This window comes from Plecotus auritus (assembly GCF_963455305.1).
Source record: "Plecotus auritus genome assembly, chromosome: 7".
Taxonomy (NCBI): Eukaryota; Metazoa; Chordata; class Mammalia; order Chiroptera; family Vespertilionidae; genus Plecotus; species Plecotus auritus.
The window spans coordinates 147,913,705-147,939,292 of NC_137774.1; the positions used below are offsets into that span (position 1 = coordinate 147,913,705).

At 53.1% G+C, this 25,588-nt stretch overlaps 1 pseudogene across 1 annotated transcript in view; it reads left to right on the top strand.

Annotated features, from left to right (window-relative positions):
* Window positions 1–25,588, top strand: part of LOC308252775 (ferritin light chain-like) — a 46,881-nt pseudogene continuing 21,293 nt past the window's right edge. The window contains exon 1 of the transcript in view: window positions 1–512. The product of the transcript in view is annotated as a ferritin light chain-like (transcript). The remainder of the gene's footprint in view (window positions 513–25,588) is intronic.

Below are 25,588 nucleotides of genomic sequence, written 5' to 3' on the forward strand. Positions count from 1 at the left end.
ATGAGCTCCCAGATTCATCAGAATTATTCCTCCGAGGTGGAGGCTGTGGTCAACTGCCTGGCAGACCTGCATCTGCCGGCCGCCCACACCTACCTCTCTCTGGGCTTCTATTTTGACCGTGAGGATGTGGCACTCCAGGGCGTGGGCCACTTCTTCCGCGAGTTGGGGAGAAGAAGCGCAAGGGTGCTGAGCATCTCTTAAAGGTGCAAACCAGGGCTGTGGCCGAATTCTCTTCCAGGACGTGCTGAAGCCTCCCAAGATGAGTGGGCAAAACTCAGGACGCCATGGAAGCCGCCCTGGCCTTGGAGAGGAACCTGAACCAGGTCCTTCAGGAGCTGCAGGCCCTGAGTTCTACCTGCACAGACCCTCAGCTCTGTGACTTCCTGCAGAACCACTTCCTGGGTGAGGAGGTGAAACTCATCAAGAAGATGGGCGACACCTGGCTCACCTCCACAGGCTGGCTGGCCCCCAGGCTGGGCTGGGCAAGTATCTCTTTGAAAGGCTCACCAGGGGTCCTCAAACTACGGCCTGCGGGCCACATGCGGCCCACCAAGGACATTTATCCAGCCCGCCGGGTGCCGCTGCCTGTCCTGCTTAGCAGCCGACTCATCCCGGGCCCGCAGTGCGCATAGGAATTTGTTCACAGTTTTTTTTTTTAAACTATAGTCCGGCCCTCCAACGGTCTGAGGGACAGTGAACTGGCCCCCTGTTTAAAAGTTTGAGGACCCCTGCTAGAGTCTAGCTGGTTTGGCTCAGTGGATAGAGTACTGACCTGGGGACCAAAAGGTCTCGGGTTTGATTCTGGTCGAGGGCATGTACCTTGGTTGCAGGCTCCTCCCTGGCTTGGGCCCTGTTCGGGGCACATGCAAGAGGCAACCAATCGATGTGTTTTTCTCGCATTGATGTTTCTCTCTCTGTCTTTCCCTCTAACACTCTCCCTAAAAATCAATGAGAAAATATTCTCAGGTGAGGATTAACAAAAAAAGAAGGAAGGAAGGAAAGAAAGAAAGAAAAAAAGAAAGAAAGAAAGAAAGAAAGAAAGAAAGAAAGAAAGAAAGAAAGAAAGAAAAGAAAGAACAGCATTAAGCTCAGGCAGGGAACACCTAGGCTTATAAGTTTTAGGCATTCACAGCTTTTAAACAGTTTCTCATAGTCCTCATGTATTTATCTTTTTGAAAAGATAAAATATTCTGGACACAGAACTGCATCATCATAGATCACCTTTGACGGACACACCCATCCCACATGTCCCTGGGACAGGCTGCCACCTGCCAGCCAGTGCCCTTCCCCACCCCAGACTCTGTGACCCCGGGTGGCTCTGTGGAAAGTTTCAGTGGAGGGAGCATTTGCTCTGACTTCATCCACGTTTTCAGAATCACACAGCTGCGTGCCTGGCTTAGAGGATGCTGGGGCCTCTCTGCCTGACCAGACAATAAGTTGGCTGAGCCCAGAGCACATCTTCAGACTTAGCAGAAAATACAAGCATGATTCTTTCTGGCCCTGTGACCCCAAGCTGAGCCTGCAGCTGTCCTGGGAGCGGGTGAGGACTCTTCTTCCCTCATTTACCGTATCGAATGGTGTCACCTGTCACTTCGGGTGGTGGGTGCATCTGTGTGAGAAGCTCCAGCCTGTGGGATTGGGGCCCTGCTCACAGGGGGTGTGGTATGTGGGTGATGTTGCTGGTGGCACTCTGCATTTCACGGTCCTTGTGTCAGTCAAGAGAACCTAAGTCCAAGTTACCCAATTCTTAGGAAACTGAGTACCCACACCCTGTGTGTTTAGTTCAGCTTTCCTCCTGAAGACAGGAGGGACTGTGCCAGAAGGACTCCAACAGGACGGACAGATGGCAGGACTTGGCTTCCACTGGGTAGGCCTGGGACACACAGACAACCACACACAATTGTATGCACACAACCACATGCACACAATCAAATGCATGTGATTGCACACACACAGTCTCACACATGCATGTGTGTAGCTGAGCTTCCCAGTGTCTGCCCAGATGTGTTGGCCCACAACCACCATGCTCTCTCTGATTTCGCCTGGACACGCAATGATGAGATGGCCAATCCCCATCAGTCCTGTGCACGGCTGTGGGCAGATGGAAAGGGCTCAGAAACTGCCGACCGGCCTTGCAAGGTAGCTGTGGGCTTGCGGGTGTCGACAACCCAGCATGCAGCGGCTTCTCCCTCTTGCAGAGCAAGGGCCACTGCCTTGCTTCTGTTGCCAGGGTCTATGTTTTCCCTACCGGTCAGCTCCCCAGGCAGAGTCTCCGTGTCCCTCATGCCCCAGCTGTCAGCTCTGTCCTCCATGGGCTCAGGCCTTGTCACTGCTGACTCCACCGCACACAGCCTATCACCCCGTCTCTCCTGCCCACACTTGAAGTCTCCGGCAACTCGGCCACAGTTCCCCACTTGAGGAAAAAGGGCTGACGTCTGAGTGGCCTTGGATCCCACTAGCAGGGACGGCCCCAAACCCAACTAAGGGGCTAGATCTAACTGTTGGTTGTTGCTTTAAAACAACACACACACAAAACATTTCCTTTTAGTCATTTCAGAAAGAGTTCTTTTCTCTGGCTCCAGGCACCCAGGAGGGCCCCGAATTGATCAATTGCCATGAACGATCCTGACAGCAGGAGCCATCCCGGAACACTGCAAAGGGGGGTGGGGAGCGCCCCTTCAGTGGCTCAGAAAAGACAGCAAACTGGGGCCTCCCGATCAGAGGGAGGGGCTTAGACGTCCAGGAGCACGAAGGAGCCATTTTCCAAGAAAAGAAATACCAGCCAGAAGCTCTCTGCCTCGCAGGCCCAGTCTCTGCTGGGGCCTGGCACACCCTGCTGGGCCCTCCTTTCTGAGATGGACTGGCCAGGGTCCTCACCTCAGGGGGAAGACAGGTAGCACTCGGCGAGGACACCACCGTCCTGCCAGAATCGGCTGTTTCTGGCTCAATTTTCTTCTCTTTGCATAAACTCGGCCAAACTGTACTTGGGCCTCAGCACCCACTCAGCGGCGTGTCTGTGTTCTGCACCAGGTTCAGAGGGAGGGCGTGGCCACCCTGTGGCCCACCATTCAGTCCCACGCTGCTTCCTTCTCAAGGGAACAGAGTGGTCTGCTGAGAGGACACGGTGGTCATGTGGCAGAGGCCCTCATCCTTACATCCAGGCCTCCCCCTGCCCGTTACACCAGCTGCTCTAGACTGGGCTTGGGGGATGAACTGCAGCCTTGCTATCAACTTCGTAGAGTAAATCAGGGAACTGATGGTGATGATAAGACAGTGCAACATCATCAACTAGTAGCCCCTTTCTGGGCGCATGGGACAGAGCGGGCTGCCCGCACGAGAGCCGGGAAGCCTCAGCACCTTCAGCGTCAGGAAGGCGGAAACCACACAGGTCCAGCAGGAAAGCCAATTCCTGGCCCACCAGCCTGTCACAGGTTTGTTATGGTTTCTACTGAGACACGTGACTTCTTTCATTTCCCTTTGAAGAACAATTGGCAAATGTTCTAGCTAGCTTTTCTTCAGCTTCGTTTTTGGAATGAGAAGGAAGTAAGGCCATTTCTTGGGCTGGATGGACAGATGGAGAAACCGTGTTCGCCGTGTCCCAATTGTGTACTTTCCAGTTTTCCCCGCTCATTGTTTACTTAGCACAAGAAACAAGTATAATTACTGGGAGCTAAACTTCCAGCCAGTGAACGAGGACCTGTCAGGTTAAAATGATCAAAGGCTTTGGTCTTAAATTGTGTGTATCTACCAAGCAGACCCTTCACCTCACTTTTGTAAGAAATTGGAGTTGACACCTTGTTTGCACAGCATAAACCCTTCAGTCATGGAGACCCTTAGGAAGTGGGGTGCTCCCAAGCACCAAGGCTGACCCCTCTGTGACAGGCCAGGATCCCAGGGAGCTGCTCACATCCTCACGGCCCCCACACTCTGAGCTGGCCTGGCCTCGGCTGACCTGCAATGGCTGGGTGAGTCCATTCTGTGCTCAGTCCAGGCACCTCATCCAAACGATGGGATAACGGCCTCACACGTTACTGGGGGGTATTTCAAGACAAGAGTACATTTTTGGTGTTTTTTATTTTTTGTTTTGTTTGTTTTTAATGTTTTTTTTTAATTTGTTTTAGAGAGAGAGGAAGGGAGGGGATAGAAACATTGATGAGAGAGAAACATTGATCAGCTGCCTCCTGCATGTCCCCTCCTGCATGTCCCCAGCTGCCTCCTGCATGTCCCCTGCATGAGCCCACAACCTTGGCCTATGCCCTGACAGGGAATCGAACCAGTGACATTTTGGTTCATGGGTCGATGCTCAACCACTGAGCCACACCAGCCAGACACTGATGGTGCTTCTTTTTTTTTTTTTTTTTAAATAAAGAAATTTTTTATTTTATTTTATTTTTTTATTTTTATTTTATTTTTTTTACATTTTTTTTAAATTGTTTGAAGTATAAGAAATAGTAGTACATATGTCTCTTTTTTTCCCCCATTGACCTCCCCCCACCCTCCCCTTCCCCACAGTACATGCCTTTACCTGCCCCACCCCCCAGTGTCTTTTATTCATTGGTTATGCTTATATGCATGCGTACAAGTCCTTCGGTTGATCTCTTACAGCCCCCCTCCCCCCCAAAACCTCCTCTGCCTTCCCACTGTAGTTTGACAGTCTGTTCAATGCTTCTTTGCTTCTGTATCTATTTTTCCCCCTTTTCTTTCCTTTAAAAAATCTTGCCTCTGCAGACTAGAAATAGACATATAATAACAAAAAATGTTTGAGTCCCAATTTCAATGTCCAACAGTTCTGATTCCCCGTTTCAATGTCAAACAGTTCCTTATGTGTACATGTCAGCAATGATATCTGGATGGTGGGCACATGGTGGCAATGCAGGTCCAACCCTCTCTGGTTTGGTCCTAGGCAAGTGCTGTGTCGCACAGCTTCTGACTGCTAGCGTGGCAAGGCGTCGTCAGCGTCTTCCTGATGGTGCTTCTTGAAGTGCTCCAAGGATGAGCGTGGTGGGCGTGAGGGCAGCCGCCTGCCTCGTGCATCATGTTATTCTTACATGGGCCCCATTTGCCCCCCCCCCCCCATAAACCCTACTTGAGGTTTCCCAGTTATGCTGGTGAGTGACAGAGTTGGTGCAGCCTTGCCAGGGCCACGTGACTAGCAGCGGTGGCTCTGGGGCCACAGCACACAGCGCACAGAAGGCCAGGTGTGCAGCCAATGCCAGACGCTGTCCTTCAGGAGGCTGCAGGTTTTCAAACACCGAGCAGCACTAAGAAACTCACCCTAAGAAAGCGGTTCTCAGCCAACCTTGCTTTGTTCTTGTCTTGAGTTGACGGGGAGTTCTGAGCAGGGTGGGAGGGCGGGCACCGCTTTTTGTCTCCCCTTAGAGCGGAAGCATCTGAAATCTGGGGGCTCGCCATCTGTCCCCTCAAATTACAGGTTCCCATCTGCGTCACTGCCCACACTTGGCCTCTGTGGCTTTCTTTTCCTTCCACCGTGGAGAGCAGGTTTTCTTGGGCTGGTTTGAGGTTGTGCGTCATCTTTATTCTTCCGTTGCTCTGGACTTGTCCGGGTCGCAGTTGGGCTGTTTCCCATCGACAACCTGAGCTGGTCATCATCAGCACCCCTCTCCTGTGTCCCCTCAGGTCGCCCTCATGCTCTCACACAGGGTCTGTGGGTCCTGAACTCCCCAAGCCATTTCACCCTTGTGTCCTCCTTGCACTGTGGCTCCTGTAAAGTCCCAGGCCCCCATGGACTTGGCACCTGGCTCCATTGTTCGGGGCTGAGAGGCACAGCTGATGCCAATCCTGCTGTCTGCAGGGTCCTTTCCCTGGAGCATCTGGACTTTTCTCCCTGGTTTTATGCTCTTAATTGTTAGGACAATGGTTATAGGTGGGGTGTTTTCCTCCCTGTGTCCTCTGGCATGCAGGGCACCTGCCAGTCACAGCCTGGTTTCTCTTTTCATACATCCTTTTATGTTTTTCCATGTTCACCAATGTGTTTCTCTCCTCTGGGACCCCTCGGATGCGGTGCCCTTCTGTCCTTAGTGCCTTCTTTCTTCTCACTTCTCTCTCATGCGCCTGCACCTGGCTGGGCTCACCCGGCGGCTGGGGCCCTGGAAGCCTTTACCCCTCCGAGTTCTGCATTTCAGCTACTGGGCCTCTCATTCCTGATGTTTCTGACTCATTCTCTTCATAACTGCTCCTTCCCTGCTACACCCCCTTCCTCGTCTCCAGAGTGATCTGATGACGTGTCCTTGTTATTCTGTTATCGTGGAAGTTACACCCTCTGCTGTTGCCATGGTTGCTGTGGGGTGTGATGTGCTCCTCAGACTCTGAACACCTGGGCCTCCGCTGGAAAGTGCAGAGCACCTGGGAAGCTGCGTGCCTGTCGGTCCTCCCGATGCCTGTGCTACCGCTGCATTCGACCTCGGACCCCGAGCCCTGGTTGCCCTTTTCACAGCCACCATCTGTGTCGGCCTATTCACACATTTGGAGCTGTCTGCTCTCCTCCCCTTCCTCACTGCGATGTCGCATCTGGGTTCTGTCAAGTCTGTCTTCACATTTCTCTGTGAGGCCACAAGGCTGGTGCTCAGATGCAGCCGGGCAGATGGCTTCCCCAGGATGGCTCTGAGCATCCTCCCATCCTTGCCAGCTGACGGAGGCCTTGGAGGAGGCACTCTTTTTAAAAAAATATGTTTTTTATTGATTTTAGAGAGAGACAGGGAGAGGGAAAGAGATATAGAAACATCGATGAGAGGGAAACATGGATTGGCTGCCTCCTGCACACCCCCTACTGGAGATGCAGCCTGCAGCCTGGGCATGTGCCCTGACTGGGAATTGAACCAGCGACCTCCTGGTGCATAGGACGATGCTCAACCAACTGAGCCACACCAGCCGGGAGAGGAGGCACACTTAATGTCACTGGCGCTTTGCTGTTTTGGCAGGTGCCTGGCCTGCTAACTTGCTGCTCCAAACTTCTCTGAGGATGTTTATTATGTGCTTTTTAGCTTCACGTTCTCGCTGTCCCACCATGTCTGGCTCAGGCTGGGCTGTTCAGCTGACATCTTGCTTCCATCCAGGCTGCACTCCGCGGGTTGGGCTCCTAGTCACACCGTGGAGTTGGGGTGGGACGGGCCGACACCAGGCTTTGTGCAGTCTTGCCTCCTGGTGCACACTCGCTGGTTGCTCTGAGAGGCCACGTCAGGTGTCCGTGGCAGGCCCATCCCTGCCTCCTGCAGCACAGGAAAATCTGTCTTCCCAGACTCCACTGGGGGCGTGCGGGGGGTGGGGGGGCGGGCAATGACGGGCCAGTCTCCTCTCAGGTCCCTGAACTCATGTGGGGTCCTTGGATTTGGCTCCACGTGGGGCAAGGGCCAGACCCCAGCCACGTTCAGCTTCTTCTGTGTCTCCTCCAGCTTCCTTCCCTCCCTCCTCTCCTCCCAGGCAAAACTTAGCCTGGTGGGTGTGAGAGATGTGGGGGCGGAAAAATGGATAGCATATTAAACATATTATAGCACAGGAAAATGTGGCTTTTGAGATGAAATAACCCATCTGAGGCTGCCAGCCAGAAAGAGCCTGAGCCGGGACTGGATTCCTGAGCGGGGCAGCCGCAGGAGGAATCAACGGCTGTTCCAGCAGGGTCTCGGACCATCTGGACCCATCCCTGGAAGAGAAGTTCTTTTCTCCTTCTTGCCATGTTTAACCCTCTCTAGATCTGGGTTCCTGGAGTGTAGATGGTGCACCTGGTCAGTGTGGCCAACACAGCCCTTCAGTCCTGCCTGTCTGGTGCCTGGATCCGGCTGGCACTCACCGGAGTGAGCATCATGGGCTGCCATGTGCCCAGGGCACAGATGCCCGAGATGGCGACTCGTGCAGCGAAGGTGGGGACATGTGGCTGGCCTTCCAATGTCCTCACAACAGCTCACAAGAGCTCCAGAGGCATCTCTACGCCTCAGACAAGAGCCTGGGGTTAAGGGGAATGTCAGTCGTTCAATGTGGATTGGTCACAAGTGAGGTCTGGGATCAAAATCGGATTTTTCTTTTTATAAAGAACTCAGCTCTTCACCTCTTTGCAGTGGTTTTCATATTTTTAAAAATCCATCAAAACTTCCTTCAGAAGAAATCTCACCCAGAAGCCCGATCTGTGAATGAGGTGAAACAAAGCTTCTCTGTTGAAGGGCAGGCAGAACCTGGGCCCTGGGCAGGTGGTGACCTGACCCTCTTTGTGGTGGCTCCAACACATGGCCCGTCGGGGGACGTCCGCGACACACCTAGGCCGTTACTGCACGCTGCCTCTCGGGAAGGATACTTTCTGTCTGTCTTGTTTGTGGTGGGAAAACGCAGCATGAGGAGGGCGGGCTGGGAGAGGCCTGTGTTGGGACTGGTTGCGGGGAGCATGCACGGTTGGCTCCAGGAGAGGCCTACCTGGGAGCCTGCGGGGAGCCTCTCAATCTCTTTGTGACATTGAAGGGAAAAGAGAAGACGGTTGGGGTAGCTGGGCCAGCGGCCCTGTGCCCTGGTTCACCTGGGGCCAGCTGGAGAGTTCCTGTGGCTCAGCTGCCGGGATCCCAGAGCCCACGTCCCATTGCACGGAGCCCCGCAGCACGGGTGTTGCTGCAGAAAAGCCATGCTGAGCTCTGCGGGAGTTCCAGCCGCTGAAACAGCAGGTCCCCAGGAGCCATCGACTCTGCCAAACCGGGTCTTGTCAAACTGGGGCCTGGGGTGCTCTCTGAGAGAGGAAGTCAGAGGGTGCCCTGGGCCCTAACAGGGAAGCCAAGAAGCAACACCAGCAACAGCCGCCAAGTGGGCCCCGGTGGGCAGGGACCTGCAGTGATGCTGACCTGTCACTCAGGGAACAAAGCCACATCCCGGCTGCCCCAGGGGAGCAGGACCACCTATCACTGCCAGGCTACGACCAAGGGAGTGGCTCCAGCCAACACTCAGGTGTGAAAGCTTCCAGGATGCTCACGCAGTGACCTTGTGCAGAATCCGATGTGGATCTGTGTTTTGTTGACTTACATTTTCTCTCCCATCACAATGCTGGTCAAAGGCAGGACTGAAGCGCCACTCCCATGCTCCTTCAGTCCTGGCCCCGCTGACCCATCCAGTGCCACAAGGAAGGTGTCTGGCTGGGCACAGTGGCTCACGTTCCGGGCTGGGCCAGGCCACTTCCTTCCCCTTCCCAGACCCTGGCCCAGTGACCCTGGCTCAGGGATCAGACAGCTCAGCAGGAAAGGGTCCTGGGAGAGAGGACAGATGGAGGGAGGACACAGAGGGCATCCTGTGTAAAGAGGGCATCGGCCCCAGCTGGGTGGAGACAGAGGGTGTGGAGAAGGACGTCGGTCAAATCTGCTCCTATTGTCTAGCCTGCCCTATGGTCCAGTGATTCTCATAACTTCTTGCGCCATGCTTAGCTCATAATGACCCCTCTTCTTTTCCAATATAAGCATTTAATGCATTTCCCCGGCACTGGTCCTGCGGGACCCTACAGCACCCACTCCAAAGTGTTCTCACTTCTGTGTGACCCAGGAGTTACCTAGACGTATGTTTCAAGGTTTCGGAAGTATTTCAAATAGTTATTTTTGCTACCTATTTTTTTCTTCTCTTCTCTTCTCTTCTCTTCTCTTCTCTTCTCTTCTCTTCTCTTCTCTCTCTTTCTCTCTCCTTCTCTCTCTCTCTCCTTCTCCCTCTTCTTCTCTCCCTCTCTCAGGTATCTCTAGGAATGCATGGATATATGAAAATTTAGTATTTTATAATCCATTATCCTCATTTTTTTCTATTGCCCAAATGTCTCAAATTTAACCAGTGGCAGCCACACAGAGATGTGGCATTTGTCTCTTTACTACATTTCAGGGATCTTCAATGCTTTCTTAAAAAGCAAGAACTTCTGACAGAGGCCTCCAGCCTCATGTGATCACGGTTTTTCCATCTGCGCCCATGCCCCACGTCCCCACGTTCCCTCTGGCTCGGAGAGTGGTGGCCTGACCTTCATCTGAGCTGGAGGGGCCTTGGGTGGAAGGAGGAGTGGTCTTGACTGACAGGATATTTTCCTTCTGCAGGTTTTCCTGAGAATTGACTACATGCATTACAAGGCCCTCCCGGGGCCTGTGAACCTAGAGACTCTGGTCTTGAATGGCGTTGCAGAAATGCTTGGCCCCATGCAAACAGATTCAAAGGGCCACATGCAAGGCTGCAACGTGAGCTCACACGATCAGGAAACCCGCTCTGGGACAGGTGTCTGGGCATAGACATGGGGTCCACACTCACTGACTCTGCTGAAGCTGAGAGGGAGGATCCACAGGTTCTAAAGCAGACCCCCTGACAGCCACGTCAGGTATCACTCAGACCACAGGGTGTGACTGCAAAGAGGTCACTGGTCCCTCGTCAGCCTCCAAAAGTGGGAGACATCTACCCTCCCTTCAACTTCACCCAGTGTGATATCTGCGGTGAGGTCATGACAGCATTGATTTCCATGCACACCACCAGGACTCCCCTCAGAAGTCAGAGTCCAGAAAGTGGTCTGAGGTGGGGCCAGGATGGCTGGCAGTTAAGGCTGGAGCTTACCTGCAGACCTGGCCCACAGATGCGAGAGGCCTGGGAAGGCCCCCTCACCCGGGCCTGTGCAGCGTGGGCAGGAGCACCAACCTCCTTGGCTCCAGCGCCATCCCTTGTGGAAGAAAATGGCACCATCTGTCCTGCTGTCTGTCAGCTGAGACACGGTTCCTATTGTTCTGCAAATGCCTGAGCTGCGGAGCCCACGCTGCCAGGAAGCAGGGAGTGGTCGCCCCCAGCCAAACTCTGTCCCGTCTCCCCATCTCCTGCTCAAACTGCAAAATGAAAAATGCTGGGTGGGGAACCCCCAGGCCACCTGTGAAAGTGTTAGCCTCTGAGGCTAACAGGGAACAAATTGTTCATTGAAACAACGTGGCCCCAAACCCAGGATTCCCTGCCAGAAACACCCAGCCACGCTGGAGCTCTCGGGGCGGAGTCTGGCCACATCTGGCTGGCGGGAGATCAATCCAGTGGGAGACACAACAGACTCAGCTTTAAATCAAGTATGGCCTCATTTATTTTCCCTTTGTAGTTCAACAAAGGGTGCCTTCTCGGGTGGGAGTGAGGAGAGGGGGCCACTCCCCTAGTTCTCCCCCCAGGCAGCTCTGGACAGGAAATAACCACAGCTGGCAGATGCTGCCTCGCCTAATGAACGCCAGTTCTTGTTCTGAGATGCGCTGTTTTGGATGGTAAAGACGATGCACACGGAACAGGCTGGGCGCATGTGTCGGAGCACCTCCTCCCCACTGTGTGCACCGAGGTGACGCACGTCCCTTTTGTTCCCGTGCGGCTTTTGTAATCCCAGAGCTGCACGATTTGCTGCTACATCGTGGAAGTTGTTTTAATGAAAATGGACTCCTGCCTCCAATTATATGGTTTTTAAATTTTTTAATTGATTGATTTGAGAGAGAGAGAGAGAGAGAGAGAAAGAGAGAGAGAGACATAGATGTTGTTCCACTTATTTAAGCACTCACTGGTTGAATCTTGTATCTGCCCTGACCGGAGAGCAACCTGTAACCTTGGCATGTCAGGAGGATGTTCTAACCAACTGAGCTGCCTGGCCAGGGCGCAGTTATATGGTTTTAAAACCTCTTCCTTGACTCGCACAACAAGGGAGGGCCTTTCAAATGGAACAGCCCTCAGCCCCATAGAAGACTCGGGTCTTCTGATTTGGGTTCTCTGTGCCAGCTCCAAGTGCGGGGCCCACAGGGCTCCTCTGAATCCACTGGGGAGCAGCCTTTGGGAGGTCCTTAGTTGGGTTTGCTGGCTATCCCTACAGCTACCTGTCAACTCAGCACTCTGCCTTTTGGGCCACAGAGTGCAGGTGACCAGCCCATGTAGGGCTTGTACCCCAATCAGATTCAAGGGCACTCACAGCCTCAGTTCCCAGTGACCACAGTTCTGCAGGCCGACACTCTCCAGTGAGCCAAACCGGCAGGGCAGAGCTTTTTCCAGGCAAAAAGATATCTGTGAAAAAAAAAACCTGTTCCCTAAATCAGGGGTTTGAATCCAGGGTGGGATCCCAGGCGAGGACACTGGCTGCAGAGAGCTCCCGCCAGCGTCTGAGTCTGCACAGGGCTGTGATGGCTCTGACAACGGCCCCTTGTTGTGACCATGCTGCAGCTGGGAGAAGCCAGGGCCATTCTACCATTATCCAGGGCGTGGAGTCCCCCACCGAGGCTTTGCCTCACCCTCAGTGCCCACTCTGTTCTTGAGGCCATCCCTCTGCCTCCCGGTCCCCCTCATTGCCTCTTCTCCAACTACAGGCCAGGGTCGGAGGACACTGCTGGCACCAGGAACAAGGCCTGGGCCCGTCTGAGGCTCCACCGCCCAGGGAGAGGCTCGGGTGAGCTGAGAGGCCTCACTGGCCATCAGTCCTTCTTGTCAGGAAACACAGGCCCAGGCCAGAGGAAAAGCATCCTAAGTGGGTATGTGAGGACCCTCTGGGAGGATGGTCTGTGGCCTGGGTGTGCAGGATGTTCCAGAGGGGCAGCGTCCCCCTGGGCCCAGGACAGCGCCTGCCCGGGCCTCAGCAGAGGGCTGTGCACATGCCTGAGTGCTGAGCTCAGAGCTGATGCCAGACACGCACGCAGGGCTCACAGTCAATGCGGGGGGAGCAGAGCATGGAGGGCAAGGCAGGTCTTCAGGGGTCCTTACCCATCCTGACCATGTGTTCCTGGCCCTGGACCTCACTCATTCTCAGCCTGGGGCCCCAGGGGGCAGGGCTCACACTGGATCCCCACCCCAGGCCGTATAAACCAAGCACAGGCTCTCTGTGGTGGGCTTGGCAGCATCTGAAGGTGAAGGGAGAAGTCGAGGCCTGAGTGTGCCGTTTGGCGGCCACTGACCGGAAACCCGCCCCCCAGGGAGAGCTGTGCAGCAAGTGTGAGGCCCAGATTGGGAACATGCAGTACTGAGAAAGAATGCGAGACAACTTTAGATTTGGGTTACATGCTGAAATAGTAATATTTGGGGTCAAATACCATATTATTAAAATTAATGTCATCTGTTTCCTTGGGGCTTTTAATGTGACGACTAGAAAATTCGCCTATGAGCTTGCAGTGCATTCTGTCGGATGGCCCTGGTCCAGGTGGAGGACCATCTGGGCGATAAATCCCGACACCCTGATGTACTTACTGATAAAGGGTTTCAGAGGAAGGAAGCATGAGAGGTCTTGCTGAAGTTTTGTGGTCCTGCCTGGAAAGGCTCATGGTACCAGTTCACTAAAAAGTAAACACGACATGATCTTACGTAAGAAGTTGACATCGAGGCAACCCCGGCCCCGGGATGGATGGCACACAGCACACACATCCGCCTGTGGCGTGCCTGGTGCCCTCCAGGTGCAGCTAGGGGTCAGGGTCCACAGTGCAGCTGAGCACAGAGGCCTGCTAAGAGGGTCTGAGGAGGTGAGCCTCCGAGAGCGGGCCCCGCGGCCGAGGGGTCTCTGCCTCCTCTCCCAAGCCCCGCATGCGCCAGGCAGTGGGGTGAGGGAACGCTGTGCGGGGATTACAAGTTTATTTGATTCATGTTAACTGCACTTTCTATACTGCAACCTGTAACATGTGCATCCTCTCTGGTGACCCTTGTCGGGGTCCCTTGTCTTAGCTCTTCCAGCACACACATCCCAGGCCCGTCCTCAGAGCGGTGCTGAAGCCGCTCCAGTTGTTTTGTGGTTGTTGGAAGTTGGTTCCTTCGTAAATTCTTCAGGAAGGGCTCAGGGGGCCGATACTCCCTGAGTGCTTGCAAATTTATGACCTCTTCTGCCTTTATTCTCACAGAGCTGCTTGGCTGGAGTCAGCCTTCTTGGCTCACATTTTCTTCCCTGGAGTATTTTTAAAACGTTGCTTCATTGTTTTCTAGCAAAGAGTTGCTATTGAGACATTTAATGCCAATCTTATGTTCTTTCCTTTGTAAACAAATTTGGGCTCTTTTTGTTTGAATGTCCAAAGGATTTCCCCCTTATCTTTAGAGTTTAGCTTGTTAGGATATATCTTGATGCTGACTGTTTGGGACACACACACCACATGCATACACACCCGGACTGCAACCTACCCCATAAGATACTTCAAAATGAATTAAAGAAATGAAGGCAATATTTAAACTTTGAAACAAGAGGATAAGTCAGAAACAGAAAAGCTAGTGGCGATGTAGCCAGATAACAGGCACACATGAAATCAGGAATTACTGCGAAAAACAAAGGAAAGGCAATTTCAGAAATGGAGACTAAATTTAAAAGAATCTAAGAATAGACATCATGGGAAAGCAGTCAGAGAAAAGGAACTGGAAATGATCGGAGTGAAGAAAATTAAACAGAAACAAAGAAAAAAAACGTAAAGGTCTGTGAGAAAGTCATGCGTGTCAGGCAGGAAAAGGTGATGGCGAGTGCGTGTGCATGGTGTGTGTTTGTGTATCTTTGAGTGTGCCTTTATGGTGTACAGTGTGTGTGTCTGTCTGTGTATATGTGTGCATGAGTGCATTTATGTGAGTATGGTGTGTGTCTGTCTGGATGTGTGATGTGTGTCTGTGTGTGTGCATGTGTGTGTATGAGGGGTGCCTGAATGTGTGTATCTGTGTGTGATGTGTATGCATGTCTGTGATGCATGTGCACGTGTGTGTAATGTCTGAATGTGTGTGTAGTGTGTGTGATGTGTGTGTGCACGTGCACGTGTCTGGATGTATGGTGTGCGTCTTCCTGTGCACACTGACGGATTTGCATGGACAGTGATCAGGCAGCTCCTGGGAAGTGACAGGAAAGGTAGTGTCCTCCCAGCTGGGTTTCTCTGGTTGTTATGGGACTCAGACAGTCCTCCCCACAGAGTACAGCTCTGGTCTCTGCTCAGCATCTTCAGGAACATTCCACAGCCTTGTTTACAGAGCGCTGCCCTTGGCCCAGCTGTGTGGCGATGTCCTCACCCTGTCCCGGCTGTCCTCATGGCCCCTCTGACCCGCCCCTTCCCCCGCCCAGCCCCATGCTCTGCTCCCATCCTGGTCCTCTCCTTCTGGATGAGTGGTATTGGTGATTTGGAGTGCATAGCCCAGGGCCATCCGGGGCTCTGATCCCCTCTCTCCTGGGCATGCATTGACCCCTTGCTGGCTGTGGGATGCTGGGATGGTGTGGCCAGTCCTGAAGGAGGTTGTCCGTGGGTCTTGGTGTCACTCCATGATGGTCCATGTGAGTTTTTAGGAGGACTTTGGGGAGACCAGTAGAGCCTGTCATGTACCCCTCTGATCCCCACTCTTTCTCACTTTCTGGCCTCCTCTCCACCCCCAGCAGACTTCTCCGGGCTCTGCCTCAAGCCCACGGCTTTGGATGCACCCAGGACTAAGGACTTTCAATTCTTTGACTTCTCTCCCCCGCCAGGCACCAGTGCTTTCGATGGACCGAGGGATGGGTGCCAGGGCCTTCCTCCCAGGCGGGCAACACCGTGGGTCCTCTGTGCATTGGCATTTGCTCATCAGAAACCTAAGCTGTGGATGAAGGTTAGAGAGGAGACATTTCTGAAGAATCAGAGTGAGGCAAAGGAGAGGTCTATTTTCATAGATTTGTAATGACTGAAAATGTCACACAAAAGGAATAAAATTCTTGGGTGAAAACCCTGAAAGGGGGCCTATGAGTCACAAGCTGGAGCCAGGACAGTGGGGACAGGAAATGATGGCCCTGTGGCTGCCCTCGTGGCCAGCTCACAGCTGCATTGGAGCCACGTGTGGTGTCTTCTTAGACCATCCAGCTTCCGGAATTGTGAGGACTAAGCGGGTCTTGGTTAAGGCCCTACCTACAGTGTGTTTTTGTTTTTAACTGTGGCCTGCGCTGACTCACCCAGAAATGACACGAATGGCTTCAGTGACTGGAGCAGCTGGTCCTCTCAGGGTCCCTGCTGCCGTCCTTCTCTGTCCACGTCCGGAAACAGCACACTGGGCCTGGGAAAGCCCAGGTATAAGGAAGGCATGAGCCTGTCAGCTTCTGAGTCAGCGCAGGCCTGGGATAGGGCCTTAGGTGAGGGGAGACAGAGAGGCTGGCCATGTGCCCAGGCTCAAAGGTCAACAATGCAAATGCCACCTGTTCTTACATCCTCACCTGCCCACAGTCATGGCCTGCACCCACCGCCACTTGGAGAAAAACGTGAACTTCCAGGGCCAGTGGGGACGACAGCAGCTAGAGATGCTCATCTGTTATGTGGATTCCCTCCTGTCATCTGAATCCCGGAGGACGCATCCCAGACCCACGGTCTCCCATGGCTGCGGAAGTGGCCTCTAGAGATGGGGCTGCCCCGTGCTCAGCACCAGAGCCAGGTGGCTCCGAGCCCAGCCACCCCAGGGCTGCTCTCCCCGGGTCCATGGGCTTCGTAGGATTGTGGTCCTCTTGTCCACAGTCTCCCTTTGGTGTCAAAGGGACAGACATGGGGTAGTGGTGCTGGATGCAGAGCATGTAGTGACACAAACAGGCAAGAGAGCATGAGGGCTGAGCCTCCAGATTGCTCTGGCTGAACCCACCCCATGTCCCACCCACAGCCAGTCACCTGGAGCCTTGAGGACCATCCAGGATGGTGGAGCCCAGGGAAGAAGGCGCCCTCGGGGTTCCTCTCTCCTCCAAGGGCTCCCACACCCACTCACCAGTGACGCGCCAGGTGTGTGGACAGACTAGAAGTTCTGTCCCCTTGTGCCTCTGCTGGGAGTGGACGTGAGGCAGCCAACCTGGGCCTGGTCCCACGACGGTGGGCCCTGGTGTCTTTGCTGCTCTCCTGGAGTCTGGCCTGTGTTGGACCCTTGCACGTTCGTTGGATGGCCAGTGCTTGCAGATGCTGGGGAAGGAAGAGGAGGGAAGTGGAGTCCTGTCTGGTCTCCACACACGCTCGGCCTCATTGGAGGAAAGGGGCCCAGCACCCAGCACGACGGGCCTTCCCTGTCACCCGAGAAGGCTGCTGTGGGCCTAGTGGGGGGAGAGGCGCTAGAACGCTCCCGGCCACGTGCCTCAGAACATGTGTTAGAGCCAGCACCCACGGAAATTTGCCAGTGAAACGGGAGGGACCAGAAGCTAAAAAACCACACAATAAAGTATTGTTTTTAAAAAGATGGGCCCTGAGAAGACCAAGAACACCCTGACAGAGTGGAGAGGAAAGGGCCAGGGCACAGATTTTGAACATCAAAATAGAAAGAGAAAGGCCACCACACCTTCTGTAGATACTTAAGTGTAATGCGGTTATTTTGAAACACTTTGTGCCATTATGTTTTCAAATACAGAGGATATGGGTGAATTCCTAGATAAACACACATTTCCAAAACTGACACTAGGAAAGAGGAGAAATCTAACTCTGTTAAAGAAATGGACTCTGCAATTTAAAATCTTCGCACAGATAAACCTCTAGGCCTAAGTGGCTTTAGTAGTAAATTCTTCCAAACGTTTAGGAAAGAATTAATATCAAACTCACACAAGTCAGTCCGAAGAATGGAAAGAAGAAATATTTCCCCAATAACTCCATGAGCAGCATAACCTCGGTGTCCAACAACCAGAGACATTACAAGTAAAATAACTACCAATCCATCTCACGCACATGAATGCGATAGTCCCACACAAAATATTAGCCAACCTAATGGCATCGTTTATTTTTTACATAAAAAGAATAATTCATAATAACAAAGTTGTATTTTTCAAAAAATTCAAGGTTGGTAATTCAATATGCTCGTAGAATAAAGGAGGAAAGGATAGATCATTTCAGTCGGTGTTTTTAAGAAAGCACTTACTGCAAGCCAACACCACTCGTGGAAAAGAACTGAGGCCCCTCGGAGGGGCAGAGGTGGCTATCACGTAGTGACAGGCCTCCATGGCCCTGGGGCAGCACCGTGGAAAACACGACGCTTTCCCGTGGCAGGAAAAGACAGAGCCACTCTCCCACCTCTCCACAGGTCCTGCCGGGTCCCGCGGTAAGAAAAAGAGGTCAAATAAGATAGAACGGCCCCTCACAGAAGCCTGGATGCTGACATCGGAAAGTTAACCGAATGAATCGTTACCAGACAAATAACTGCATTTAGCAATGTTGCTGGGTACACATTGATGTGAAAGTTATCGTTCTACGTCCTAGGAGGGAAGAGGGAAGTTTTTCAAACCCGGCACAGCCAGCAGCAGAGGTGCTCTGTGAAGTCTGACTAGACATGTGTGTTGACCCAGAACATGGGGGGCCTGACGCTGCAGGGGTTCTGGGAGATCACGGATGCCTTGTGGCGCCTTCCTGGGTTCTGAGGGGAGGCTCCAGGTTCCAGAGACTTTCCCAGAAAGGGATGAGGCTCCCAGCAGGTGGGAAGGTGGGCAGACGGTGAACGGGACCTTGGGGAAGAGCCGGGAGAAACCGGGGCTGGCCCGCTCCCGCCCGCTGTGGACGTGGGACTGCTGTTTCCTTAGGAGGGTTGCCTGGGCCCAGCAGGAACCGAGACAGGCTGTGTGGCCAGAAGGAGGAGGGGGAATGTGGCTCCCAGCCCAGCGGGGAGGCCTGGCCCGGTTTCTGCTTTTTCTCCAGCCCAGGAGGCACTTTGGAAGGTGAGGCTTCAAGTCCCCACTTCTGTCCCTAAAAGCCACCGGGTGCCCTTGGCTACTGCTACCTCACTCCCTGTGGACCAAACCTGTGGCATGTCCCAAGGTCCCCACCGTCCCTACCGGGGCCACCGGGGCCTGCAGCTCCTCTTTGTGGCCCTTCTGGAGAAATCCCACCTGCTGGGGCCCAGGAGAAGGGCCACCAGAACGGGTTCCATAGCACTGCTCTGCCTCCAAGGGGCCTGAGCTGGGACGCTTCTCTCCCCCAGCAGCTGAGTGAGTGTGTGAAGGAAGCCGCCTCGCCCTTACTCAGGCAGCTGGTGGCTGCCTCGGAGAGAGCCCCGCTTCCCCACTCCCTGCCTGATGCTCAGCGTGGAGGCTGAGCGAGCCGTGTGCTCCCGGTTGTCAAGCAGGACCTGTGGGGCAGATGCCCTCTCGTCATGTGCTGCCCCAGCATCGCCCCCTGTGCTGGCTCCAGACCCTCCTTAACACACAGTTTCCTGAGCCCCGCCCGGCAGGCAGAGAGAGCAGGCACTTAGGGGCCAGGTGCATTCACCCCAAACAACATCCGAGGACAGAGGCATTATTCTGACTGCTCACGTGGGAAGGGAGGTCTCCTGAGGGTTAAGGTCACCAGCCCCACAGCACCCACTGGTTGTGGGCCTCACAGGGGCTCGAGCCTACCCCACTTGGAGCAGGAGCAGCCACAGAAGACTCGGGTCCAAACTCACCAGGCAGCGCCAGGGCAGAGCACGAAGGCCGGGAGGTTTCAGACCGTGGCTGCAGGAGGAGGAAGCTGCTTCCCCCTGAATCAGAGAAAAAAACAAGATGCACTTGAGAGGGTTAAGATGCCAAAAGTGCCCCTGCCGGTGTTGCTCAGTGGTTGGAGCATCGACCTCTGCACAGAGAGGTCTCCGGTTTGATTCGTGGTCAAGGGCATGTGCCTGGGTTGCAGGTTCAATCCACATCCCTAGTTGGAGTGTATGAAGGAGGCAATCACTCGATGTGTCTCTCTCACATTGATGTTTCTCTCTCTCTCCCTCTCTCTCTCTCCTCCCCCAACCCCTTCCACTCTCTCTGAAAAGCAATGCAAAAAATATGTGAGGATTAACAACAACAACAAAAGAGTACCAGAAGCCACCTTGGCCGGGACTGCCTTCACTTGGTTCATGTGAGAGGCCCCTTGGAAATACCACTCCCATTTCCAGATATGAAGACAAGGGCTAACAATACACAATGATACGAGCCTCAGGCCATCCCACTGTGCCTGATGTGCCTTTGTGACACTGGTGGGTCTGCAGGGACGAGGGCTCAGGTGCTCCTGACACAGACAAGCCGTGGCCCCTACTGCAAGCCGTGCAAACAATAATAAAAAAGGAGCCACTTTAAAATGGAGTGGGAACTGCCATCCCAGAGGAACAGCCTTGAACGTCTTATACCTCAAACCTTGGCCCAGGCGGTGACGGGATTCCAGCCTTGGAGAAGGACCCGCTTCTCTCAGTGGAAAACTGCCCACACCTGGGGCCTCACGCCACACCTGCCTGAGGTTCATTAGGAGATTGTGCACATACCCACACCCACACTCACACACACACACACACACACCCACACACACACTCACACACACACACACACACACTCTCATACACACACACGCTCATACACACTCACACACACGCTCATACACACATACACACACACACACGCTCATACACACACACGCTCATACACACTCACACACACGCTCATACACACACACACGCTCATACACACACGCTCATACACACACACACCCACGCTCATACACACACACACACACGCTCACACACACACGCTCACACACACACACTCTCATACACACACACACACGCTCATACACACACACACTCATACACACACACACGCTCATACACACTCACACACATGCTCATACACACACACGCTCATACACACACACGCTCATACACACACACACACACACACACACGCACGCACGAACTTCAACCTTTAAACATCTCCACTAGCTACCTCCCTCTAGTCAAATACTGCGTGTCCGCGCGGGGCCTTCGTGGTGAAGGAAAAGCCAGGCGACTATGACACAATGGCAGATGCATGGCCCACTGTTGTGAGGCTCACCTTCCCTCACGGGCACGCACACCTTAAACCTCACTTTCCGTTTTGTCCGAAGGAGGCCAGATGGGCAGCCATGGATCCCTAAGCTCTTGGGTGCCCCTGACGTGCTGGGGCAGCTGCACAGCTGTGTGCATCTGGTTATACCCCCCTTCTGCAGAGAGCCAGACGGAAGGAGACAGGCTCCAGCCTCAGGGGGCTGCGCTCCCTCCGGGACGCGTTGGGGAAGACGACACTGCTTCCGCTGTCTCCGGCCAATATTCCTTTGAGGTTGGGTGGCACTTGCTGATTTGCATCTAAATCCTGTTTTCATGACTCAGATTGGGGCCAGAGGAGTGCTGGTTCCTACCAAGATGGTGGTGAGCTGGGCTCCGGCAGTTCTGGCTGAGGGTTCCCTGGAACAAGGGCTCCAGAGAATGACAAAAAACACCAACATCCGCACTACACCCAGCAAAGACGCGGGCTGTGAGAAACCCCACGGAGCAGGCAGGGCTCACCAGCTGTGGCTGGGGCCCTGGGGCAGTGATGAGCAGAGGGGTCCCTCTCACCTGAGGAGACCGCTGGATTGATGGAGGAGCTGCAGGACAGGGCCGAAGAGGGAGGGACTCCACGGTCCTCTTGTTTAGTGCTGTATGAGTATTTCTCTTCCTCTCAGCTTTCAGTTCTTTTAAGCAGGAACAGTCATTCCTGAAGTCCTCATGTCTACCCCAGCGCCTGGCACACAGTAGGCACTCAATAAATGGATGGACGACCAGTAAGGGAAGAGGAAGGACAGGGAGATGCAGGCCTTGCTGAGCTCTTCCAGCCACAGCTGCCACGGTGTGGACTTGGCCCGGTCAGGTGGCCCACTGGTCACACTCCTTCCCTCAGGAGCCCAGGGGCAGGCAGATGAGGGCTGGGCCTGACTCACCTGGGCAGGTGATGTCACATTTCCCTGCCCAGGCCAGGGGTGAGGTGACCATTTCCTCAAAGACACAGAGAATCCTATACTCCATGGGTTGGCTCAAGGAAATTTCTAGGAGCAAAATGTTATCAACATGGAAAAGAAACACTGGCTGACATTGTATCGAAGGAACGTTTGTTGAGACAGCCAGGCTGGGCTACAGTGATGTTAAAATCTCCCGTCAACTCAGCCCCCCATTGTTGAGCCCCATGCAGACAAAACATGTGGGTGAGTGACTCAATTTTTGGCCTAATTGACTTAATGTATTGGTGTCATGGAGACGCAGACAAGGAATAACTTCCTGACAGGGGCTTAAACATAAGAACAGATTTCCAAGAAAGACTGCATTATTCTCCTCTCTGGAGGCTCATGAGAGGGTGTTTGGGTCAATTCCGGGCAGAGAAAGACTTGGGAAGACGTCATGAGGGCCTTTGAAGTTGGATGACTTTGACCCTTCTGGGCCACCAGAGTCACTGAGAGAAAGGCCACAGCGCTCACATTTATACGCACATTTTAAGTGATCGTTGTGTGCTTTCCTGAGCAGCAGCGAGGTGTAAAACAAGGCGTGCAGTTCTCATGACGGAACCCGTTGTTCATTCTGAAACAGTTCCAAACGATGCACACTTAACGTTAATCCTCAGGCACTTGCACAGAGCTCTTCTTCTGAACACTCACGTTGAGTTAATGCTCATTTTGTTTTCAGTTTCCAAAGGCATCGAAGAGGCACATTTGTCAGTCGCAAAGCCCTGAGCTGAAGTTTACCAGAAAATGCCCAAAGTGAAGAAGCTGGCTCCTTTTAAAAAAGTAGCGTTCAGTTAAAGCAAGAGTTTAAAAACCATTTTGCTAAATGTTGGGACGTGTCTTGAGGGTGAGCTTTGTCTGCTTACTCAGGGAAGCCTTGTCTCTTTACTCCCTTAGAAGCAGTTAACTTCTTCTCTGGGAGGCTCGGGCCGCACTCATGACCCTGCCTCGCAGTCAGGGGAGAGGGAAGGGAGCCGGCAGGCGTGCACCCTCGGTCCAGAGGGTTTCGCAAGCCTTCCCGCAAGATTGAATGCTGGGCCACTGGGAGGGTTTCAGATCTGAACTGGAAACACATTTGTTTTTTCTGCTTTGATGAGGTTCTGCCGTTTTGCAGAGCTTTGAAGTTTACTCATTGACATTAAATCGCATTAATTATTTTTGAATTTATACTTTTGTGCACAATTTTAAGGCTTTGCACGGGGCCTCGCAAACGCATAGATTCAAATAATTCAAAGGAACGGATCCCACAGTTCCTTCTAATTGGCAGCAGGACGTGGCCTCCGGTTTATTACAAACGTACATGCTCTGGTTTAGAGCTAATCTCAGCGTCCCCTTGAAGTTGGAATTCAAAACCTCACTCGCGGCTTGACATGGTATTATCCGAGGAGAATGTTTGTTTCATAATTTGAAACAAGAACCTGGATCTTTTATGAGGCCCAATATTATTTCCATATGAGGAACAGAGCTGGAGAGAACGTGGTTAGAGTGGAGTGGCGAGTCCTGGTGGCCCCGCAGCCCAGCTGAGAGCTGCGAGGACTCTGCTTATGTTTCCTCTTCAACAGAGGTTCCTCCCTCCCCCCCCGGGGGGGGGGGGTGGGAGGGCTGTGCAGAGCACTCTGTCTCCCTGGGTCCCTGCGGGGAGGCGGTCATAAAGGCAAATCCCACTGGCCTAGATGGAGGGAGCTTCAGTTTCCATCCTGCTCTCAGCCACAGCAGAGGCCTCCTGTGCCTACGCAGAACAACCAGCCCTCCCTCGCTCAATCCTCTGTCTTCTCTTTCTTTCTTTGTTCCCTGTATCAGCAATTTCCAGAGCACCTGCTGTGGGAGAGGGGTCTTCCAGGCTCTGGGGTCCCACAGTGAGATAAAGGGGACCTGTCCTCTGGGGGCACGGGAAGCACACAGATGTGATGGCAGAGGCTCACACGAAGGCAGAGAAGGGAAGCAGGGGCTGCTGCTTTATGCACCAAGGGGGTGACCCCCAAGCAGACCCCAGGATGGGGACTGACGTACATGATCACAGTGGGAGGTGGTCCCAGGAACCAGAAGTATTGTCCCAACAATGGACAGGCAAGCTGGATGTTCTCCAATCACCTCTGCCCTGGGGGCACTAAACTCACACACTGTGGGGCTCCCCTGCCCTGGGGCCTGGAGTAAAGGCACCTGGTGAGGGGTGAGAAGCTGGGAGCGGGTCACAGGTCCAGGATCCACACAGTGGCCAGTGAAAGCCAGGGCCCAGGAGACAGGGTAGGGCATGGCAGGGCAGCCTCTGAGCAGAAACTGGAAGGGATGGAGGGACGGAGCCTGTGGATGCCTCTGGCAGAGAACTCCCTGTCTCTGGGGACAGGACTGAGCTGAGGTAGGGCAGGGGGTGTGTGGGGCTGCAGCAATTTGAGGACCCCAGTTTCTACTGGCGAAGTGAGGAGGCATAGGGATTGGGTTACAAGGTGACTGAGTCTGACCTTCAGTTTTAAAGAGGCCTTTGGTGATCTGTCCCAAGTGGGGTATCAGACTTAGACCAGTGAGGAGGCTGTGGCCAGTGCTCGGGGAGCTAGTGAGGCCTGGACGGGTGGGGTGAGAGTGACCAGGTTCCAGGTGCATTTGAAGGCAGAGCGGAGAGCACCTGCTGATAGGTCAGGGGCAGGTGAGGGAAAGGCCAGGACACATCCCTGCAGGAGGCGGTTGCTGGTTCCTGAGGGAAGGAGCCAGAAGACATGTGTAGGGAATGTGCTGAGGGGCATCCAGCAGATGTCATGGGAGTGGTTGGAAATTCACACCGGGGATCCCAGGGAGAGAAGCCGAGAGTGTCAGTGGTGGGGACCCATGAGCCAGGACAACCTCTCTCTGGACCCACACCCATGCCGCTCCAGGGCAGAGGCTGGGCATGTGGACACTCTGATGAAGGGAACCGAGGGCAGGAGATATGGGGAGAACAAGGTTGGTGAGACCAGGGGAAGAGAGAGGCAGGGGTGTGCAGCACACTCAGGTGTGCGAAGCCCCGAAGGACATGTCAGCTCACTTAGGTTTTCAGTGAGTACTGATGTACTTGGACATGTCCTGTCATCTCTTACATTTCTATTTGCACTTCCTTTTCTGCTTCTCTTTTCTCATTTTTGCCTTTATTTAAATCGATAACAAATATTCTCCCTGACCAGATGAGGGTCTTAGTGGTCTCTACCTCCTGGTCCCGCATTTTGTTTTTAATTTTTATTGAATTTATTGGGGTGACATTGGTTAATAAAATCATATAGGTTTCAGGTGTACAATGCTATATTACATCATCTACATATTGTATTATGTGTTCACCACCCCAAGTCAAGTCTCCTTCCATCACCATTTATCTCCCCTTTATCCTCTCCTTCCTCCCCCTTTCCCTCTGGTAATCACCATATTGTGGTCTGTATCTATGAGCTGTTTTTTTCTTTGCTTAATCCCTTCACCTGTTTCACTCAGCTCCCCAACCCTCTGACAGCTGTCAATCTGATCTCTATATCTATGAGTCTGTTTCTATTTTGTTTGTTAGTTTATTTCGTTCACTAGATTCTGCATATAAGTGAAATCATATGGTACTTGTCTTTCCCTGACAGGAATATTTCACTTAGCATTATACTCACCAGGTCTATCCATGCTGTCCCAAAGGGTAAGAGTTCCTTCTTTTTTTACAGCTGAGTAGTATTTCATTGTGTAAATGTGCCACAGCTTTTTTTATCTACTCATCTACTGATGGGCACTTGGGCTGCTTCCAAATCTTGATTACTGTAAATAATATTTCAATGAAAACAGGGGTGCAGATACCCTTTTGAAGCACTGTTTCGGGTTTTTTTTTTTAATACATTCCCAGAAGTGGGATTGTTGGGTCGTGAGGCAATTCCATTTTCATTTTTTTGAGGTAACTCCATACTGTTTTCCACAGAGGCTGCACCAATCTG